The sequence below is a fragment of the Anabrus simplex genome, chromosome 14 (genome assembly GCF_040414725.1).
Source record: "Anabrus simplex isolate iqAnaSimp1 chromosome 14, ASM4041472v1, whole genome shotgun sequence".
Taxonomy (NCBI): domain Eukaryota; kingdom Metazoa; phylum Arthropoda; class Insecta; order Orthoptera; family Tettigoniidae; genus Anabrus; species Anabrus simplex.
The window spans coordinates 64,303,418-64,326,783 of NC_090278.1; the positions used below are offsets into that span (position 1 = coordinate 64,303,418).

Here is a 23,366-nt window from a genome sequence, read left to right on the forward strand (position 1 = left end):
GCCACGAAGGGAGTGAAAATGAAAGGCCTCCATACATAATACCGTCGGGCTCGGAAAAGAACAAGAGTTGACCAAGGAAGGTCAGATAGACTAGATGAAAGTGAGGAACCAGGCATAAGTAAGTGAAAGCAATGCCAGGACTCAGCTTTGGGCCCCGTGGTCGCCAACCCACGCTCCAAAGTTCAGAACCCCTGGGGTCCCTTTTAGTCGCCTCTTACGACAGGCAGAGGATACCGTGGGTGTTATTCTACCGCCCCCACCCACAGGGGGATTGTTTGAGAGGACTGAAGGGTTCTCGGATGAACAGTATTCGTAATGCAATTCCTTTGGCGTTTATGGTACAGTTTAAGAGTTTAGTGTTGTCTCATCCAGGTAAATTACTTAGGAACTCGAATTTGCTGTAAAACTCTTCTAATGATTTGTTTTCCTTTTCTCCAATTCAGACATCAATCTGTCTATAATAACCAGGAATGTATTCACCCGAAAAATCTTCCTTTCCTTCTTAACCCGTTTACCCCTCCCCCTCCCCCCACCGGGGTTGGTTTTTCCCTCGGACTCAGCGAGGGACCCTCTACCACCTCAAGGGCAGTGTCTGGAACTTGAAACTTTGGGTCGGGGGATACAACTGAGAGGAGGACCAGTACCTCGCCTAGGCGGCCTCACCTGCTATGCTGAACAGGGGCCTTGATTAGGGGATGGGAGAATCGGAAGGGACAGACAAGGAAGATGGAAGGAAGCGGCCCTGGCCTTAAGTTAGGTACGATCCCGGCATTGCCTGAAGGAGAAGTGGGAAACCACTGAAAACCATTTCCAGGATGGCTGAGGTGGGAATCGAAACCCATTTGCTCAGTTGACCTCCCGAGGCTGAGTGTATCCCGTTCCAGCCCTCGTCCCATTTTTCAAATTTTGTGGCAGAGCCAGGAATCGAACCTGGGTCTCCGGGGTTGCAGTTAATGACACTAACCTCTGCACCACAGAGGCGGACTCCTTTCCTTCAAAAGTCGTATTAAACTCGGCTGTTTCAGTTGTTTTTCTTTTTTTCTTTTTGTGGCTGCTTTGTACATCTGTAATAATAATAATGTTATTTGCTTTACGTCCCACTAACTAGTTTTACGGTTTTTCGGAGACGCCGAGGTGCCGGAATTTTGTCCCGCAGGAGTTCTTTTACATGCCAGTAAATTACTTAGGAATTTGAGGTTGACGTATTTGAGCACCTTCAAATACCACCGATTGTACAGCTTTACTTTACTTTTGACTGAATGTGATTGTTGCGACAATGTATGTTTCCAATATCTTATTCACATCCATTGCACTGTGTTCTCTTTTGAAGAGTTATGGAATATTTAAAAACATTTTAAAACATTAGTAGTAACTTAACGTAAATACGCTTCTGCTTTTATAATAGACAGGCGTGTTATTCTATCGTAGTTGATAATTGGAATAAGTTAAATTTATTCTAAAAAGGGTGGTAATAATGGTGTTGGCTTTAAGTTCCCACCTCAACCATTCTGGAAGTGGTTTTCAGTGGTTTTCCACTTTTGCTCCAGGCAATGCCGGGATCGTACTTAACTTAAGGCCACAGTCGCTTCCTTCCATCTCCCTTGTCCGTCCCTTCCGATCCTCCCATCCCCCCTACAAGACCACTGTATAGCATATCAGGTGAGGCCGACTAGGCGAGGTACTGGTCCTCCATCTTAGTTGTATCCCCGACCCAATGTCTCACACTCCAGGACACTGCCCTTGAGGCGGTAGAGGTGAGATCCCTCGCTGAGTCCGAGGGAAAAACCAACCCTGGAGGGTAAACGGGTTAAGAAGGTTAGAAGAGTTTTATAGCAAATTCGAATTCCTAAGTAATTTGCAGTACCTGGATGAGACAACACTAAACTCTTAAACTGTGCCACACCAAAGAAATTGCATAACACCGTTTTTACACCTTCACCTTAAAAAAAAAAAATGCTGTATATTCGGGGCATCGACCTGTAGAGATCCTTTGCCCCTACTTGCGCCATATGATATGAACCTGCGTGAAATTGGAATACCGGAAGTGTAGAGTGTTGAATGTGAGGAAAGGAACGTTAAGGACGACACAAAAGGCCAGGGATATTAATCATTTACAATTAAAAACCCCTGACCCGGCCGGGAATCGAACCTGGGGTCGCCAGATGACGCGTTGCCCCCTACACCGCGGGGCCGAACACAGCTTTACCTTATTTTTTGACTGAATGTGATAGTTGCGACAATCTGTGTTTCCAGTATGTTATTCACATCCATTGCGTTGTGTCATTCGCGTTCTCTTTTGAAGAGTTATGACTTATTTTTAAAAACATTTTAAAACTTTAACGGATTTTGGAGACTGCGAAGTGTCGGAATTTTGTCTCGCAGGAGTTCTTTTACTTTCCAGTAAAACTATCGATACGAGGCTGGCATATCTATGATCACCTTCACATACCACCACCATATTTCCTTCCCTCAAAACAGGAATTGGTATTCGCAACTCCTCTATATATGCACAAAATTCTTGATTAATAGAGTGGATTGAGAATATTAAGATACACAGAAAAAGGGAAGAAAACACCAATGCAAATGTCTTTTTTTTTATTGGTCGTTTTTTCTTTTACTGGCGAGTCCGCTGTTCAAACGAAAGACCGCCTTAAGCTTTGTATCTAATTTTTCTTGAGAGGGGAGGAGAGCAATTTCTAATGTTGTACTTTGGCAACACTGTTGCTCGGAGAAGGTCTTTGGAAAAGTAGTCTTGATGGTTACGTTCAAGAGCAAGCAAGCATGACGCGAGAACAAGCAGACGAAGAAAAAGAAAGAGGGAAATAATAATCTGTATATAAGAAAGAATGAAAGCATGCGTCCTCAGGCGAAAACCAGCAAGAGACGCTTACAAGCTGGGAAGGGACTCCCCTATTCTCCCCTCTTAAGAAAGCTACGTAATTATACAAGAGTGCTTGCGATTGGTTCTTCTTGGCTGGCGCTCTTTACTTCCCCTCTCCCAACTTCTTAGACCAATGGCTGAGTAGCGTTCTTCTCAGAACAGGAACAACAAAGCTGGGATTTTTGAATCTCTGCTTTGAAGACCGTTGAGAAGACAAGTTCAAGAATACGGATTTTCCTTCGTCTATTTGGAAATCGCATCCCAACTGTCCTTTCTTCTCTAGTGTGCTACGTGCTTGCGTCTAAGGTTGCTGCTGTTACATCGTCCGTGTGCCTTGTCGGCGTTAACACTAGTTAGGAACATTCTAAGAATGGGAAATATTCTCATATTGATAGTTAATTTACGTCAGAAGGTAAAACGTCACTAAATAGCTTCACGCTGATGCTGTGATGCAGGGAATATTGCGTAAGTTTGTTGTAAGTTAACCTTCAACTTTGAACTGTGTATGAACTTGTGGCTTAAATGTGTTAATTTAGATTATGCTTTTTTGTAGTTTAGTTGGATGGGCGCTAATTCAGTTGTAGTATAGTTTCAAATTTAAATGTTAACAAGTGAGCAGCGACAAAGAAGGGATTCAGAAAGACGTGTGTACAGTAGAAGTATTGACATATTGGGACATGTGCTTCTAAGTCTCCACGTAAGAGATCCAACAGCGATCAATAAGGTAAGGATTCTGCTTGCAATCTGTTTCGGTCTTACTTTGTTCATTGTCTTCTCGTCTATTGTATTAGTCACGCGTCGTGTACTTAACCGCCATTTTGTTTACTTACCGTCGTGGTTTAAATTGCTGTTTCATCTCATTTGAACAAGACTTCGGTCGGAATCGTGTTAACTGCCCCATGGTACGCTGTCTTACTTTTTACATATGTAGGGAGTTGAAGAGTTTGCATCATCTACGCTTGATTTCTTCTGTTACTCCTAATTTAGCACCCACTTGTTGAATATACAAAGAAGGGGTTGATATTTCACGTTGATACACTGTAATTAAGGAAGCTTGGTATGGTAGGAAATGGCAGCTTTTGGTGTGTTTGCTTTCCAATGAGAACCGGACTTCATGCTTTGTGTAATCATAGCATTGTATTCAAATTAGAAGGGGGAGGTGTTAGTCATTCATTTAATTTGGACTGTGAATAATCAGCTCGTTCACTCGAGTGGTGAATAGTGCCGGTTGGTTAAAGAAATTGTTAATCTGAGTGCGAATTTTGTTCACATGTGAAAGCATATTTGATAGCCTGGTTGTGGGATAAATCATCGACCAAAACTTCTGTCATCCCTGCATTTCTCAATTATGATAAAAACATATTACAATCCTATCCAGGGTTGTAGATCTATTTAGGGCTATAATTGACCACTTGTTACCGCAGAGTGCATTAATATTGCCACTTAAAGTGTATCGCGCGAAAACGTAGTATCTTGAATACTTTCTTCTCTTTCTATTGCAACTTCACATACATCTTGCCGACCAGCGATGGTGAATTTTACAATTTCCCTGAAGAATGGTATTTTGTGAACCAGTCATTCTGGGTTTAGCCTATCCACATCAGGTATATCCCTCCATAAAAAATACTGCCGATAGTTAAAACGATTAAGTTTTCGGTAACGATGGGGCTTCGATAGAAAAGGCGAGGAACGAAGCGGCTGTGCCTTTAATGAACATCCAGCCCCCCTGCGCAAGCGAAATTACCGAAATGGGGATTAGGGGCTCGTCGTTTGGAGATCACGGTTCTAAGAGCTTGTGCACGCTAATGTGGATGGTTGTGAGCCTTTTTATTCTACTCCACCGTACATACCGTTTGTTAAAGATCTTTTCCTCTCGGATATTTCAGTGTATACCAAGATTTCGTGATTCGGATATCTTTCACCAGTAAGTGTTTTCTGAAAGTCGAATATTTGCATTCAGTTGACTTATCTAGTAGGGGCTGTCTGGCCGAGGCGGTAAAGGCGTGCTCGGTTCGCCCGGAAGGACGTGGGTTCGAAGCCCCGTCGGGTGTCGTAAAATTTAAGAAACGAGATTTCCACTTCCGGAGGTGCATATCTCCCTGAGGTTCACTCAGCCTACACCAAAAATGAGTACCAGGTTAATTCCTGGCGGCAAAGGCGGCCGGGCGTAAAGCTAACCACTCTACCCCAGGTAGAGGTTAAGAATAGTGGAAGCCTTTACCTTCCACTCTTCCAAGGGCCTTCATGGCCTGTACGGAGATGACTGCTTTGCTTTTTTATTTTACTTATCTAGTATTAAATTCCGACCCTCGCACAATCCGTTCGATACCCGATCAGTCCTATGATGTCTATTTTAAAGGCGCTATATTACATCAGTTTCATGTCTATAGATTCATCCGCACTAGTGAGACCTAAAATTTTTACTATTATTATTGCACATACCTGTTGAATATGAACCAGTGAAATTCGAAATTTGATGATTCGCTCTTGGCGATTTTCGTGGTTCACTGACATTACAAATGAAACTGATACGATTTAATGTAGTCGATATTCGCTAGTGAATTTTCGATCCACCGATGTTCATGGCTGTTGAGAATATTTTAGTTATAGTGTAGTAATTCGTTTTTACAGCCAATTCATGAAAAATTTTCAAATTAATCGCTATGGTTCGACTACCATGTAAGTAAAATTGGTGGTCCCGGGCTAGGCGAATACAACCAGTCTCCGGAAGTGTTGTCAACTCAAAAATGAGTTGTCACCGACGAAATTTAAAAAAAAAAAGACTTATGTTGCTAAATCTAAGTGCATGAACTAATTGAAAATTGGCTCCTAGCATGGATTTTTCTGAACTTAATATATTATCTATGCCAGGAATGCTCTTTCTGTAGGAACCCACGCAGTGTACGTAGATAGGCGGCATTGGGGATGTCTGCTAATACTTTCTATCTGTTCCTACTAGCCGAAACGCATCAAATGAAAGTTGATACGGATTTCAGCATTCTTTGTACTATCGGTATAGTATTTGAAGTGTTCAATCCTCAATGATTTCGTGATTCAATGTTCATATAGCTAAAACACCTTCTCTAATTTTGCAACACTTGTTGAAAAAATTAAAACCTTTCGTCGTTATTTGAGATTTCGTCGTAATGCCATTTTCTCGTTAGGCTGCTCATTTATTTGTTCATCATTTCAAACGCTTAGAAGTCGCCTACTTATTTGCCGTCGATTCTCCAGTCCTCATCCGGCCAGTTAGCTTCGTACTTGTGCAGTGATTTTCCCATTTTCACACCTAGCTAATGCTGGGAATGTACTGTTCTTTATTCGAATCAGAAGTACAATAGAATAATGCTACATTTAAAAGAAACAAACTATATACACAAATATATACAAGTAAAAGGTCTACAACAATATATGTCATACAGATTCGGCCCAAAATTTGGCCACTTCAAGGGCATGTACTGTAAGAAAGGCCTCATCCTAGTCCTTTCTGTCCATAAATCTCTGTGATGCGACGTTAGAACAAAGAAAGATCTGTACTTGCTCTTATTATGAAACTTTGCTTGTGTTTGATTGTTTTGTAATTAAGCGAGTTCGATAACTGCAGTCGATTAAGTGTGGCTAGTATTCTAGAGACTGGGTTCGAACCCCGCCCGGAAGATGGTTTTCCCATTTTCACACCAGGCAAATGCTGGGGCTGTACCTTAAGACACCGGTCGCTTTCTTCCTACTCCTAGCCCTTTCCTGTTCCATCGTCACCATAAGACCTGGTCCGCCTCTGTGGTGTAGTGGTTAGCGTGATTAGCTGCCACCCCCGGAGGCCCGGGTTCGATTCCCGGCTCTGCCACGAAAATTTGAAAAGTGGTATGAGGGCTGGAACGGGGTCCACTCAGCCTCGGGAGGTCAACTGAGTAGAGGTGGGTTCGATTCCCGCCTCAGCCATCCTGGAAGTGGTTTTCCGTGGTTTCCCACTTCTCCAGGCTAATGCCGGGATGGTACCAAACTTAAGGCCACGGCCGCTTCCTTCTTCCTTGTCTATCCCTTCCAATCTTCCCCATCCCCCGCAAGGCCCCTGTTCAGCATAGCAGGTGAGGCCGCCTGGGCGAGGTACTGGTCATTCTCCCCAGTTGTATCCCCGACCTCTGAAGCTCCATGACACTGCCCTTGAGGCGGTAGAGGTGGTATCCCTCGCTGAGTCCGAGGGACAAACCGAACCTGGAGGGTAAACAGATGATGATGATGATGATGATGGAGGGTAAGAGGAGCAGAGGGAGACGAAGACGACTTCCACTCTGTTTCTAACGATTTAAAGGAGGCAATTAGTAAATTCACAGAGGCTTGCAGACTGAACGCTAAAGCCATAAGTCTTAATGAAGATGTATATATAATTATATGCTTAGATGTACGAAACATTAATCTGTGCCAAGGAATGCTGAGCAGGGCCCGGTTTGAGGGATTGCAGTCAAGGAAGAAGGGCGAAATTCTTTTCACTTCGATGAAACAGCTATTGGGGTGTGAAACCAATTTTTGTTGTTAAGTCCGCTAGTTAAAACGTCCTTTCAATTGCAGACGTATTTTTTTCTGAAATTTGATATCTCCGAAGACTTCATTATAGTGGTGTGTTTAAGACAGTCGAAGGGTAGGCTGGATTGAGAAGAAAACTAATGAAGCAGTGCTTAGAGAAACACCCAGAGACATTTAATAACAACGATAAAAAGGAGAAAAGCATCAGTTTTCGGTCACATTCTCCGGCATAATAACTTCATAAAGAACTTGTTCGAAGGCAAGGTGATGGGAAAGAAAGGCAGAGGGAAACCACGGAAGATCATTGGAGAGGTAGTTGAGATGATGGGATGCCAAGGTTATGGAGAGATGAAAAGGATCGCAGAGAGAAGAGATCAATGGTTGCAGCGACAAGGCGAAGCCTTTAGATGATGATGAAGGGTAAGTTTTGAGGATGAATAGCAGAGCCTCGAGTGCTGTGCTTCGTTAGCTCTTGCACAAGTATGCCGACGATTTTCAGCCTAGCAGCATCCGAACCTTCAGCAAATTTCGAAACTACGGGTTTGTTTCCTTTCCCTCGCCCGTCACGAGACAACTGTTGGAAACAATTGAAAATAAGAGCTAAAAAGTCTCGCCAAACATGAAGACTTATTTACCAATTAAAAACGGTACTTTAGAAACCTCTATAGCATTGAGATATTTACTAAACATGAAGTAAACCTGTCGGCGAACCCTGATTGCATCTAACATTGAATCCACGAACTTTCGTCAGACTTCTCATCAGTCCGGAAGATAGGCCTACAATAACAGAAAGTGTTTTCGTGGCTGTGCGGTTAGGGGCACGCAGATGTGAGCTTGCATCCGGGAGATGGTGGGTTCGAGCTCTACTGTCGGACAGCTCTGAAGATGGTTTTCCGTGGTTTCCTATTTTCATACCCGGCAAATGCTGGGGTTGTACCTCAATTGAGGCCACGGCCGCTTCCTTCCCAGTCCTAGGCCTTTCCTTTCCCATCGTCACCATAAGACCTACCTGGGGTGCGACGTAAAGCCAATTCTAAAATAAAAGACTGAATTTCACGCCATTCACGAGCTTTCATACTCTTTTACCGAACATAGTGATGTTGGATTCTACAAAATCTCGTTATTTTCTTTAAAACTGTCTCAACCACTCGTGGATCAACGTCCATTCAAGGTCGGTGCGTGTGGATTTCGAGTTCAATACCCTGTATGGACGAGTTGTATCCGGTATATCTAGTTTCCTACGTTTGTATAATGCCCTCGCCCTGGCCGACGGGAGTCAGGTAGCTAGTTTTTCTTGTAACTAGAATGTCTTCTACCCGAGTTCTGTTACCTCCACATTGATCAACGAGGAGTTGAGTTATTAGGGTATCATATCAGATGATATTCATATTGCCTCGATCGCGCCTTAATCCTAACTCCGTGTGGGTGGGGGTCAGTAGGATACATCTACGATAACCCCTGTCTGTCGTAAGAGGTGACTAAAAGGCAGGCTTCTTACCATCATCTTTATTATTCGGCCTCCCTTGGTCAACTCATTCTTTTCTGACCCCGACGGTGTAAGCTTTTGAGGCCTAGGGAGTCTTAACGCCCTTAGTGGTCCTTATTTCCTTTCGCCGGTACGGTATCTTCATTTTTCAGAAAGTTTCGCCTTCGCCCATTTTCCCCTCTATTTTTTTTTTTTTTTACGAATTGCTTTACGTCGCACTGCAACAGATAGGTCTTACGGCGACGGTGGGATAGGAGTGGGAGGGAAGCGTGGCCTTCATTAAAGTACAGTCTCAGCATTGGGGTTTGAAACCAGCCTCCCGAATGCAAGCTGATATATAGCTATGTGACTGACCGCACAGTTATCTCACTCGGTCTAATTAATGTCAGTTGAGGATGGGTTGTCCATTTGCACTTCTCCTTGAAACGGTAAACACCTCCCCCACCATCTCAAGCGCATATTAGCGACCATGCTGTCTTCTGGCTGAGTCTAGCATGTTCTCACATTCAGCTTTTCTATCCAACCTCTTTTGGTATTCATGACGAGACTGAAAGGGGTGACCCGGGGCGGAGAGCGGGTTGGCTACCAGGGTTCCCTGAACTGTGTCTGGCCTTACGTCTTGGCGTCCTGGGAATCGGGAGTGGGTAGCTATCCAAACCCCTAACAGAGGACAATTAGAAGACTACTGCCCTGTGGCGGTCATCTTTCCGGCTTTCATGGAGAGAAGCCGTAATTGTGTGTAGACTGAGGATAGGTCATGGAAGATCTACACACTGTTTCCTCCTAAAGAGGAACACCCAGTGTTTTCTTGTGTTGAATTCACTCTGGCGCTCATCCTCACAGACCGCCAATCACTGGCTTAAGGCATAACTTTGGCCTGCAGGAGACCTCGAACTTAAGTGCGGCCAGTATCCAGTATTCGGGAGATAATAGGTTCGAACCCCACTGTCGGCAGCCCTGAAAATGGTTTTCCGTGGTTTCCCACTTTCACACCAGGCAAATGCTGGGGCTGTACCTTACTTAAGGCCACGGCCGCTACTTTCCCACTCCTAGCCCTTCCCTGTCCCATCGTCGCCATAAGACCTATCTTGTGTAGGTGCGACGTGAAGCAACTAGCAAAAAAAAAATGACCTCGAACACATACTGTTGCGTTATGCGTGAGAGTGGGTTAATTAAGGGGTTCTAAACTTCCAAATTTTCAATGTCCTTTTTGGCTTAAAATATTTTTAAAAATTCATTTTCAAATTCCTCCATTCAGTACATATTTTTTATTTTGAGTTGTGTCTCCTCAATTTGTTCAGAGAGGATAATACCTAGTTGTACTCTTGTGCCAGTATCCTAATATTCCTCTTACTGTGAGCTCGCATCCGGTAACAGCCCTGAAGATGGTTTTCCGTGGTTTCCCATTTTTACACCAGGAAAATGCTGGGGCTGTACCTTAATTAAGGCCACGGCCACTTCCTTCCCATTCCTAGGCCTTTCCTATCCCATCGTCGCCATAAGACCTATCTGTGTCGGTGCGACGTCAAGCAAAGTAGCAGCAATTTTCCTCTTTCCTATCTGACCTTCCTTGGTCAACTCTTGTTTCCTTCCAATCCCGGCAGTATTACGTTAGTGACGCCTAAGGACCAATTGTATTTCGTCTTAAAAAAGAATCCACACTGCCACCTTTCACCTGGAAACGCCTCTCTTGTCACATCTTTAAGTGCAAGTATGCTGTTGAATGCCTTGAATGTGAATCACTTCGTTTGGGAATTCTGTATGTTGAAATTTCTTGGTAAGTTAATACAGCTGGACTTCGCCTTTCGTTTGAAATCTCATTCAGTGGCATTAGCTGGTGGTAGGTACTACAGGGTCTTAACTCATGTAGTCACTTGTCTTGTGGAAATATTGGAAGACACGACAATCTATTAGCTGCCTCCAGTTAACCTGGTTCGGTTAATGTGCCTGTAGCAATCTGTTAAACATGTGACTTGTTTGTCTTGTATTATTATCTCCCTTTGAACTAGTAATATAGCTCAATTTCTTGAATGAGTTTTTAACATTTTTAACGCGGATTTGACAGTCATATGAAATCACGTTAATTTTATTTGAAGACAGTTAAACGGAGTAGGTATTGTTCTGTGGTTGCTGGTTCACATAAATACCTAATCTTCAACCTAGAGGAATTAATCGCACTGTTAAAATCCCCGATCGATCCGGGAATGTAATCCAAGGCCAGGGACGAAGTAACACCTTTTCAGGCCCTCACCGGATGGGGTAAGAAATTAGAACACCGAGCTCAATAGCTGCGGTCGCTTTTTAAAGTGCGGCCAGTATCCCGTATTCGGGAGAGAGTGGATATGGACCCCACTGTCGGTAGCCCTGAATATGGTTTTCCGTGGTTTCCCATTTTCACACCAGGCAAATGCTGGGGCTGTACCTTATTGCACATGGCCGCTTCCCACTCCTAGCCCTTTCCGGCCTCGTCGACGCCATAAGACCTGTGTCGGTGCGACGTAAAGCAACTTGTAAATAAAGAAAGAAGTTTGTTAATGCCTACAGCAGTTATTTTTATTTTCGCCACCTCTTACTATCCGACTTGGTAAAATTATTCTTCCAAGCCTCGTGCTTTTCTTGGCCTGACATAAAAATCATGCGCTTACGTCTATAAAATTGAACCAGTTCGAGCTCTCACTTCATCTTGATTACTCTTAAGATCACATTTACTGCTATAAGCTCTTGATTTAATGGGCTCACATCTGGTCTTGGCATAAAGGAATGTACTAAACCCCTAACGTAGCAGTGCAGTACACAAAAAATTATAACGGGGAAAGTTCAGCGTCAAGCTGGCCAGAACACGGTTTAGCTTGGCGATGTGATGGTTCCGAGTGGCCGCGAGATATATCGAACGCTCATACCGGTTTAGGTCGACGTTCGTGTGTAGCCGATGATTATAACAACTTCGAAACTAGAGGTGGGGAATCTGATTCATTTAGAAGAACTGATACATTTGAAACGATTCACTAGAATGATTACTTCATTTGATTCGTTCATTCGATTACCAGGTGACGGAGAGCCGAAAATGAAACCACTGCTACTGCTTTACAAGTTTGAAGAAGTGAAATGTTCAAGGTAATTGCTAGCATTTTAACAAGAGTAATATCCTTTTTAGAGATTACAGTCGAAAAATAACAACGGTCCGATTAATCCTTTCCTAACTTAAGTAGCTACGACTATACGACAATCGAATTTGAAATTTATAGTAGACATGAACATTTTTGTGGCCCTGTTTCACACGTTAGTTCACAGTAGTTCACGAGAATGAGAACGGGAAAGGGAACCTTGAAGTAAACTTAACCTAACATTTCGCAACGAGCTGGAAGTTGAGTGTATATCACAGTTCCGTGAAGTGTGTGACTTGAAACGATGTGATAATTTCTTATTTAAAAAACAAAATTGCTGTAAGGTTATGTTAGGAGTATTTGACTTGTGAACCGGACTTTTAGTTCAAGTCAAATAAAAAATTACAGTCGTTCTTCACAAGTTGTCATTGATTCAAGAATGGTGGATACCCGATTTGGCGATATGAATCAGAACGAACGAGGAACCAAGCAAGAACCAAGGAACGAGTTGCGGCTGCCATCTCTCGATTCAGCTTTCGATTCACAAACGAGTCGATTCATTTCGTTCACTGAATCATGATTCAATCGTTCAGTGCAATGATTCGTTCATTATGAATCACACTTTCAGAATCTCCCCATCTCTATTCGAAACGTTAGTCTCCATCTTTATATATGTTAGGAAGACGACAAAAACAAACAAGACCTGTAGAGTTTTTTAAATACATCACGAAATTACCTTTTCAAGTTCAAAAATACCTTGTTGCCCTCTTAACTGGTATTTGGCAGTTGCACATATCGTTTCATCGCCATGACGACTGAGCGCCTCAGATTTGTTCATTCCTGTCTGCCGATTCTTCTTTCATTGGGGAATCTTCTTTTCCGGTGTTGAGATTACGAGTTGCTGATTTAATCCCTCTGAGTCGGCCATGTTTGTTTTAAATTGTTAATCTTGAATACCAGGTGTTTCTTGTATGGAATTAACGATGAATAGGTGAGATTTTTATGACATTCGCACGGGTTATAGATATCTGGTTATTGTCCATTGTGTATTAGAACACTTGTTTTATCTGCTCATTACAATAGCACCTGGCCATTACTGCCCGTAGGTACGACTCGTGGCTGGTACACACTTCCATCTCCTTACTGAAAACATTGCTCAGACTCGGGACCGGTTATCGACGGAATTTCATTGTGTAGCTGATGCAGACAAAACAATCCTGCTCTGGGGTTGTTTTCCCTTTGGCACCTGCCAACATTTCCTGTCTTCCGGAAATCTTTCCAGATACCAAATGGTATTCTGTTATAGAATTTTGATCGTCCATTTTCACATTCAAGGGGAAATCGTACACTGTATAGGGACCGTGCGAATGGCGAGTTGTGCGCTCTTGCGACTACCTCAGGAAACGTTTGATGGGGTAAGCTCCAAGCCAGCGCTCGAGTTAGCTCATGACGGTGTTAACTGAAAGAATGGAGAGTCGAACGAGTAAAAGTAAACTAAACTTTCACTCATCTCCCAGCAAGGAATTGACATTAACATTTATTGTAGGGGACTACTTCTTCAAATTAAAATGAACTAGCCTCGTTGTGTTCACCCTGTTTTATTATGAGACATAAGGTGGGTTTTACGGCATGGTAAGCCTCTCAACGTTGGCCAAAAAGAGAAAGCAATGTCTCCTCAACCCCTGATAGCGTCTGGGACCGAATACAATGTATCTTTGTTACTGTTAGTTCTCTGCATTGAAAACTTTGAAGTACTTCAGTGAGCAAAATAACAAGATAAAAGTGCATACACGTGCCCCTCAATGTGACACTATCGGTACCCGTAACGACATATTCCGAATTAATGGCAGATAATACTGAAAATAAAACCTTTCCAGTAAGGGAATGGCAGTACACAGGAATTGCTCATGCCTTGAAATTTTCACAGTGATACTTCCTTTAGGAGAATATACAGACAGTTCACATAAGTTGATGTTCAAAACATACATGGATATATGCACTTGGGTGTAGTAGACGTGACTATCTCTAATATTATTGTTGTGTCGCATACAAATACGGTACATTGCTCCGTTTCTCTTGAAAAATAGGCTTTTCTTTACACGAAAAAGGACACTTAATTTCCAGGAGAGAAAAATCACTGGGATGAAATACTATCCCGTCTGGACTCGAACACAGCAATGGGTGCTCTACTTTGATGCACACTCCCACCTGTTTTACAAAACAGTCATTGAGTTTGCGGTACTCAGCCACCGCAAGTTGTTCACTGTACCTACCGTACCTCATCGCAGGTGTGTTAAGGGATGTGGAAGAAATGACCTTGCAAGCTGATCATAATCACCACTTCTCAGTGTCTTAATCTGATCAGCTTGCTGGCTGGCAGATAAGCACAATTTTCTTTGTTTGAACCATGCAGCACAGCGATATTGAAACCTTGTGTCAAATGCGATTTTGTACATCTGTTCTCTTGTAACTGTAACATATGAGATATAAAATAGTTGCACATTTTGTGGCAAGAAATCGAGATAATTCACAGGTTTGATTGATAATTTAACAGCGGATATTTTTGTTACAAAATAGCACCTATGGACTGCATGGGTATTCTGATTTTGTACTTCGTTCAGACACTTCATCAAATCCTCAATTTCGCTACGTTCTACAGCATCATCTATAACTTTTTGTAGAATGGAACTTGCTACCACGTAATTTTCACTCTCAAATTCGGCTTTAAGCATATCAGTGAGGGCACACTCAATATGTTTTTACTCGTTGGTACAAACAAGTTTTATTGAAAGTGGTTGATTCTGTTTGTTCAGCAACGTGGACGTATGGTTTCAACAGTTCTGCTATCTTCTCTCCTTTCGAATATAGATCCTTACGAGTACACTTAGGTTTATTTTTTCCATTGCTGCACTATGGTGGTTTTGGAGGATTCCCTCTCGGAGTTAATAAAGGAACACAAAGCAGCAATGTGCTTACAGCGTTTCTACTGACCTGCTTTGCATCTACAATCACCGTCAACAATGTTCCTGTTACTGTCAACGTGAAAATAAATAAAAATACTTATAATGAGGAATTATTTATCGCATCACGTTTAGGAATTAAATAGTTTTGTTATAATCTTTGAACCATCTCATCATCATTCACAGCTTAATCCGCTTGCGCAGGGGAAGTACACTCAAGAAGAAGTTGTCGCCATGAATTGCGGGTCGGTTGTCCTTCCTTACTCATTATTTATAAAGTGAAAATCTGTCGGGATTTGAACCACAGTCGCCGGAACTTGAAGCAAGCCGCTCGCTACCTCCTTTATCATACAGTAGAATAACTGAGGAAAAATGGCTTGCTTTTTCTATGTTAGCTTAGCTGCTAGCCTCTGACTTTAGTGACCGTGGTTTGAATCCCAGTGTCACTGAAGTGCGATTTTCAGTTGAAAGAATTGTGTTTCAGGAAAGGCATCCGACTCTAAATTCATGATTACAACTCTTACAGGACTCAGTGTATGCAATGGCCCCGCGCAATGATTCAATAATTTATAACTAAAGTTATTGTGAATAAGTAATTAATTAACAATTCCCCGAAATAGGAATAAAATATAGTAAATACCTTGATTTCAACGTTGTATGGTGACATTAATACTCGTTTCACTTAGACACTTGCCGTATATTTCTTGCCCTAACCTTTCCTTCACGTCAAAGACATGGTTACTGCTATTTAAATCTTCACCTTTCTTTAGCGTGGATTCCCGGAAATAATCTGAGTGTTGCACTGACTGAAACCCTACATAATTTATAGCGGTCGCTGCTACAGTCGAAGCCATTATTGTCCGGCTTTACCTCTTTATTTTACAATCACAAGTCAAAGCTTACTGCCCTGGTTGTAATGAACTGCACTGTCAATGGTCTCGTGAGTGCCCCATCAAACGACTGCAGCTGTTCCCGTTAGGGGCGCTAGCTACTAAAAATCTCGTGCGCGCACGGTCCCTATACTGACAGTTAAATTTGTCTCATTTAGGCACATTTATGTTAAGAACTACACATTTATTTATTTATTTATTTATTTATTTATTTATTTATTTATTTATTTATTTATTTATTTATTTGGGAAACCAAAACAGCGAGAAGCCGAATTACAGAGGTAAGAAAGTACAATTTTAGTATCTGATTGTCTCCAAGTCTCTTCCAAACGCCATTTTTGTAGCTAGTTTGCATAAAAGTGTTTTAGAAATCATTTCGTAAGTTATTAAACAATCCACATTTTTCAACTTAATTGATAATTACCAAACTATTTTACTCAAGTTCTTAAAAAAATGCATAAATGATCTTATGCTTACTTTTGTAATCTGTATAATTTTCGTTGTCCTAAGATGGTTAGTTTCTGAGAAATTGCAAACGGAGTACTGTACTTTTTAATGAAGTACTAATTTCCCCCTTGGCGGTCAGATCCATTTCATTGGGCCACTCAATCCCTGGTCTCTTTTATCATGCACTCGATATTGTCTCACGACATCGTGAGACCTGATCCAGACGTGAACCAGATGCGCCCACGTGTTCTCAGCCTACGGCCGACCAGACAGGCTGGCCTTGAACTTTTTAGGTTCTTACTCTGGGTATACAATTTCATGTTATCTCAGCGCTTACGTTCACATGACTCAAACTGCCAACAAGGCCATGGTATCAAATTCTGCTTCACAGCTAACTGTGTAATTCATTGACTGGCCGATACTTATCTGTGTCGCTGAAGACTAGATACTGTACTGTATATGTGAATTTTGCATCTATTTTCGACTGGTTATCGTTCATGACATTAAATTCAAGCGGCGTGCTTTGGTCTTTTCGTAATAGAAACTCACTTTGCCTTCTTTGAGATACATTAAAAGCCATCGCGTAGAAATTCATCCAAAATTTACGGAAAATGTCAGAAAATATTTCTTTACACATATTCATATCGAATATTTAGTTCTCCTGTAGGTGGGGATGGTAGAATAAAGCCCCATGGTATCCCCTGCCTGTCGTGAGAGGCGACTAAAAAGGTCCCCAGCGGCTCTGAACTTTGGAGCGTGGGTTGGCGATCATGGGACCCTTGGCTAGACTTGTGCCAGGCTCCTCTCTTTCATCTATCATATTCGACCTCTCTTGGTCAACTCTTGTTCTTTTCCGTCCCCGACGCTATAAGATTTCCGAGGGCTATAGAATGTTTAATTTTCTCGCCCTTTGTGGCCCTTGTCTTTCTTTGGCCGATACCGTCAGTTTTCGAAGTTTCGGATCCCTTCCATTTGTTTCCTCTCTGATGTTATACAGAGGATGGTTGCCTATTGTAGTTGTACTTCCTCTTAAAAGAATAATCACCACCACCACCTGACGACCAAAGCGCGCCATGTCCTTCTGCCCTGCACTATTTTCGGAACACTTTACAGATTGAGATCTTTGACTTCCTTAGTGCCATCAGTCCATCTCATCCGTTTTTTCCTGTACCGGTAATGCAGAATTTTTAGATCTTTTTGCAAGGCCACGAAGTTTTCTCCAATATCATAGTTCGAAAGCGTCTTCCATTCTTGATGTCCAGGTATCTCTTACATACATTTCTACTGGGAAGACCGAAGACTTTGTTTTTGTTTTTCAGGTTACGCCTTTCTCCTAAGAATCGTTTCTTAATTTCATAGCTGCATTCCACGTCAGCAGTGATCTTGGAGTCTAAGTAGATAAAATTAGGAATTACATCCATTGTTTATCTATATGCAAGGAAGTGATAGGTCATGTTGCTGTGATTTTCGTTTTCTTGGCATTCATCATTATTCCCGCCTTTGTACTTTTTTATTCCACCTTCTGTATGAGATATTTTAGCCCGTCTTCGCTTCGACTTGCTATCAGCTTTACATACACGTAGAGGCATGATTTTTTCGCATAAACGATAAACGCGACAAAAAATATTTTGAAGCGATTTTGCGATATCCCATATGTTCAGTTTGGACACCCCTAGGGGGTGCCGGTTGCGGTGCCAGTACCGGTGCGCTATGCCGCGCTCCTCACCTGGCCTGTTGTAGAAAATAAGTATAAAAAGAATAAAATATATTTGGTTGATAATAATAATAATAATAATAATAATAATAATAATAAAATGGTGGAAATTTTACTGTAAAGTGGGTGCTGTTGAGTGGTATTATGGAAAAATTCAACCTTATTCTGTGCGTGCCATGGCTGGATGTTAGTAAAATGTCTAAATTTTTGTCTTTGAGCCAGCGGCAAGGGTGAAATTTGGATGGTCACCCATCCAAACCCTGACCACGCCCGGTGTTGCTTGGTTAACCGGGCCTTGCCGCTGGATTGTGCGCTGGAATATGTTTATATTCCTGAGTATCGGGTGGTTTTGATACTTTAATTTAGAAATACAGCATTTAAGTGTGGAAGTTGACAGCATTGGAAATGCGGCAGTTCGTTGTGGTGCACCCGCTTCGGTGTCCGAGTGTTCCAGTGTTTTGTTTAGTTGGAGCTTTAAGGAGTGAGGTGATTGTGCTGTTAAGGAAGTGAGAGTGAGGTGTTCTTGCTGACTTGGCGGGGGTGGGTTACTTGGTGACTTTAGGCTATGATGAGTTGTTTGCTTGGCATGGGCATGGGGGGTGGGGGGTTCTGGTTATGGGTAGATATGAGGTTTAGAAGTAAGTTCAGGATGGTGGTGGTGGTGGTGTCCTGTCTGGTCTGGTAACTGGGCTGTTGGGTATAGTGTCCAGGGTTTGAGTGAGGTAGGGTATTGGTAGCTGTATGTACTGTAGGTTTAGTGCTTGACTGTAGATGTTTGGCGTGTCTGTAGTGTTCCTTCACTGCCTTCTTGATAAAGGGACAGCCAGGGAATGAGGCGGCATGACTGCCTTGGCAGTTTGCACACCTCGGCTGGTCCCGCGGTACCGTGCAGTCAGTGTGACGGTGTGAGCCGCCACATCTGTTGCAGCGAGTGGCCGCAGTGCAGGTAGCTGCAGAGTGGTGTAGTAGAAGGCAGTTGAAGCATTGTATGACAAGGGAGGGGCGGGGTGGGTCGTGGGTTGGAGTCACTGTTGTGTTGGTTTTATGTGTTGGCTGTCTGGCAGTCCTAGGAGCAGATTTTTTACGTCTCCTCCTAGTCTGAGTGTACTTGTTTGTTGTGTCCGTGCCCGGTTGTGAGACTGATAGGGTCTCAGTCCCGGGTTCGGTTTCAGGTTGGGGGGGAAGGGGGGAGGTGAGGGGTGCATCATCTACGGTGTTATCTGTTTGTGTTGTTTGGTGTTGAATGTCAGGTTCTGTTCGTGTGGCTGTTTCCATGTCTGAGGTGTGTTCGGAGCAGACTCTGTACTGGATGTTCTCAGTTCTTAGATGTTTAAGGATTGCATTGTAGCTTGCTTGTCTGTTAATAGAAAATAATATAATACATCCATTACAGAGCTCTTGCGCCATTTGTACGTGTTGAAGGACTGGTTGTATGGCTGTATATGTGTTTTTACGGTGAAGGAACAGGCGTTTGGGTGAGATGTCACTGTATGGGTCATATGGAAGCGGGAAAATGAAGGGATAGGAGCTGGGGTAGCGTTCCTTGGTTCTGATTTTAAGAGTGGTTCGTTGAAGTTGGGTGGGTCCATGGTTTTCAGTGGGAGGTCGGTGTCTCGGCTACTCAGTCCACCGAGGTGGTCCCGACAGGGCTGGGTTAGGGCAGGTGAAACTTGGGTGTTTGTTATAAAACACTGGAACGGTCAAACTCAATAAGAGGACCGGCGCGCTGTTAGGTGCTCGCTCAGTGGGCACGGTCGGAACAAGTGTAGTTTTACCGTGTCGCAACGGGACGAGTTCCGAACCAGTGACCACACTGAGGGCTCTGACAAATTGCCTGATACAGGGCTCTGACAAATTGCTCACAGTCTTGCTTGATTCTGCCTATTCTTGGCTGGCAGTTGTCGATTGTTGGATTTGAACAGGCTGTATGGCAGGTGGCCTGTTCTCCGGGAGCTAGGGGGCTCTCTGGTGACTGGGCTTTGTTGCTTGGTTGGTACTGAGTACCGTAGTTTCGCAGTAGACGTAGTGAGCTAGCTTTCAGGGTGCTAGTCTCTCTGGAGCTTGGTGCTGGGAGCGTCTGTGTTGAATGTCTAATCGAATTGAATGTGCGAATGTGATTTTGCGATATCTTCACGAATCATATGTTACTGGTTAAGGAAATATGGGTGTTATGTTCACGAATTAAAGCGATAAAGCCATTTTAAAGCGATGAGCGCGATATTACAGCGAAATCTGAGTGAATAACGAACGAACTTGACATTTTGTTCCAAGATTATGTGTGAAAAGGAAAGGAAAGCGTCAAAGATTCATCAACAGGAAAGAAATATCTTATTATTATTCTGGAAAATCTCTTTAAGACATGGCATCAAAGAAAAGGGGTTGGCTCCAGGCTTCTTACCAAACGAAATGTTTAGAATGTTATTCTTGTGGTTGTTGGTAATCCCACCCCAGCCTGTCTCCTCACGGCACTGTGCAATCCTGGAATCCCTAATGACGTCTACAAGCAGCACAATTGACTGATGTATTTCGGCTTCGTGGTCAGGGAAAATTAAGAAAGTGATCACAGACAGTAGCGAAGATGGGTCGCTGAACAAGTGTTACGGTGCACAGCAGAGCGAAACAGTTTGCGAGTGAAGGTTTATACGTTTCGTAAAGCAATATTTTAATGTGTAGGTTGTGTAATGTTCGTATCGAGTAGGAGAAAAAGGATACTGTCTCAAAACATTGTTTTAAAAATAAGGAACATTCAGAACGTAAATTTAGCACTCCAACAATGAAACGGCAGGGAGCAATAGAACTATTATTAAATATGCAAAATAAAGCCAAGAGTGAAAAAAAAAAAATAATTTATTCACGAAACAGCGATGCTGCTCAAAGCCAACATCCCGCTGGAGAAGATAGACGACCCTGCAGTCTGGAAATGGCTTCAAAAGTATGTACCAGGTATATACAGTCTATCAATTAAACCTCCACAATCAACGATCAGTGATGGTAATGAAACCTTTAATGATTAATTTTAGAATTTCATTAACGCGAAATTAAAGCCATACGGCAATATCTATTTTGCGAAATAACGCGAAAATTAGTATCCTCGCGAAATCGTTCAAAAATTAATGCGAAAAAATCATGCCTCTACATACATGTTAATACACCACCATGTTGGTCCTTTGTTCTAAAGGGTACCCGGTTCGATTCCCTGTCAGGTTGGGAATTTTAACCTTCTTCAGTTCATGTTCTCGCGGTGGGGTGTGTGTAGTCTTGAACAGAATTCATCCTAGGTAGGGTCCCATCCTCGCGCAGGGCGTTAACTCGAGAAAGACCTGCTCCACTTCTCCGGAGGCCATGCGCTATTAATCACGTCTTTTACATGAAGCAGTTTAGATTTATGGGAACACGCTCGCTAAGATTGTTGCAAGTAATTCACTCCAGTTGTCAATTCCCCTGCTTTACATGCGAATATTTACCCTGGTTTGTTTTCTACGCCGTACCTGTTATTTTACGTGTATCGTTCCTGCTTACAACAGCTTTTCTGGACTTCGTTTTTCCCTAGTCGTGCCTATTCCTGTAGACATAAAATGTTGGCCCCCCCAGCCTCTCCTCCCATGGTCACCACCATTCTCATCACACTGCCTGTGGGATCTTATCCATCGTACTTCGCTAGTAAAATCACCGTTCATCGTTGAACTGTAGATAAACCAAGATTTACTCTAACCAAGAAATCTCCACGATAATGCAGGCTTTGCTTTCGGTCGTGCTTGTATTACCCGGGAACTTTCAGCCGAGATATATATATATATTTACGTTTTATAAGTGTTCAAATGTCTCCTTGATGCTCTCTTGTCTGTTTTCTCTCCCCGGCCAGTGTGTGATCTTGCTTGGTCGTCAAACTCCTGTTCATTAAATATTCGCGTCTTGTTCTCCAACTCTGATTTTACCGTGGTTTAGTGAGGAAAATGTATGTCCAACCCATATCCCGTTTTTTTTACTGGGTCGAGTATACAGCGAGTTGGTCATGCGGTAAGCTTGCCTTCGGGGATAGTGGGTTCGAACCCCACTGTCGGCAGCCCTGCAAATAGTTTTCCGCGGTTTCCCAGTTTCAAACCAGGCTGCACCTTAAGGCCATGGTCGTTTCCTTCCCACTCCTTGTCCTTAACTATCCCATTGTCGCCATAAGACCTATCTGTCGGTGCGATGTAAAGTAGATCGTAAACAAGTTTAGATGAATCTTCGTAGCGATTTTTTACGCCGGGTGCCCTTTCTGATGTCAACCTTATCAGAGGAGTTTGAGATGAAATGAATGACGTGATATATGGTAACAGGTGATACTCGGTGCCGGCACATTCCTGTCCAATAGAACCTAAGCTTTACATCTCCATCCGACGGACGTATCACCATAAACGGCATCATATACCCTCAGTCTATATGTACACCGCGGAAAGGTTTGTAATTGAATCCAGACTTTTGGCACGCAATATAGTGATTAGAAAGTACATACCACCACCTCTCCTACCTGTCGGCCAGTATTCTGATGGTGAACATTCTTTCGATAAATGGGACTCGAAGCCATGGTCAACAGACCGGCTTGGCATAGTAATAAAAATAATCATTGTTTTCATCGTCGTCATCGTGAGGTATTTCAGTCCTGCGCTTGGTTTGCCTGCTGTGTTCGACATGATCTCGAGCAGGAGGTTTCGCCTCTTAAATAGCTTCGCAGTCCGGCATTCTCAAGAAAAGTGGTCTTTCTTTTAGCCGCTTACCGTGCAAGTAAGCGAGGGATCCCACCTCTACCGCCTTAAGGATGGCGTGAGACCTAGGGTCGGGGATACAAGTGCGTAGGAGGACCAGTACCTCGTCCAGGCGGCCTCACCTGCTATGCTGAACAGGGACCGTGTGGGGAATGGGGAAGGAAGCGGCCGTGGCCTTAACCCTCTACTGCTTGAAATTTTAGTTTCCGTTTTGTGAACAAAATTTCAAGATTTAGGAAGTTCAGCTTACGTTCAGTGTTTTAGGTATACCAACAATTCTTAACTGGGGCTAATACCTTATCACTCGTATGTGATGTGGTTTGCCATAATGGGATATGTATATACGATTTTATGCTAAGCTTTTAACATCCAAAGACCGATCATTACTGCCTACTGGCCATGGGCACGTATTGCAAGGCGCAAGGAGGTCGGTAATGTCTTTGAGGTTGAGCCAGAGGTACTCCTGAAGCTTGTGATAATGTGATGGTGAGGGCCCACCGAAAATAAGCGGTGTTTGTACGCGTAGATGTTGACGGGGGAGGAGTATCTTTGGTTGTAGGGCTGTACAGTTGTAGAGCCTGACGTCAACACTATGCAGTCGAGGGTTAAGTTAGGCAC

General features: G+C 43.0%; 1 protein-coding gene across 2 annotated transcripts in view; it reads left to right on the plus strand.

Annotated features, from left to right (window-relative positions):
• The first annotated feature begins 3,094 nt into the window (after nt 1-3,094).
• The window catches only part of LOC137502966 (uncharacterized), a 145,309-nt gene continuing 125,037 nt past the window's right edge, over nt 3,095-23,366 (plus strand). Inside the window, exon 1 of one of the 2 annotated variants that reach the window (XM_068230228.1) lies at nt 3,095-3,605. The gene's annotated coding sequence lies outside the window, so the exon portion shown is untranslated. The remainder of the gene's footprint in view (nt 3,606-23,366) is intronic. The other variant, XM_068230229.1, reaches the window with a different exon arrangement.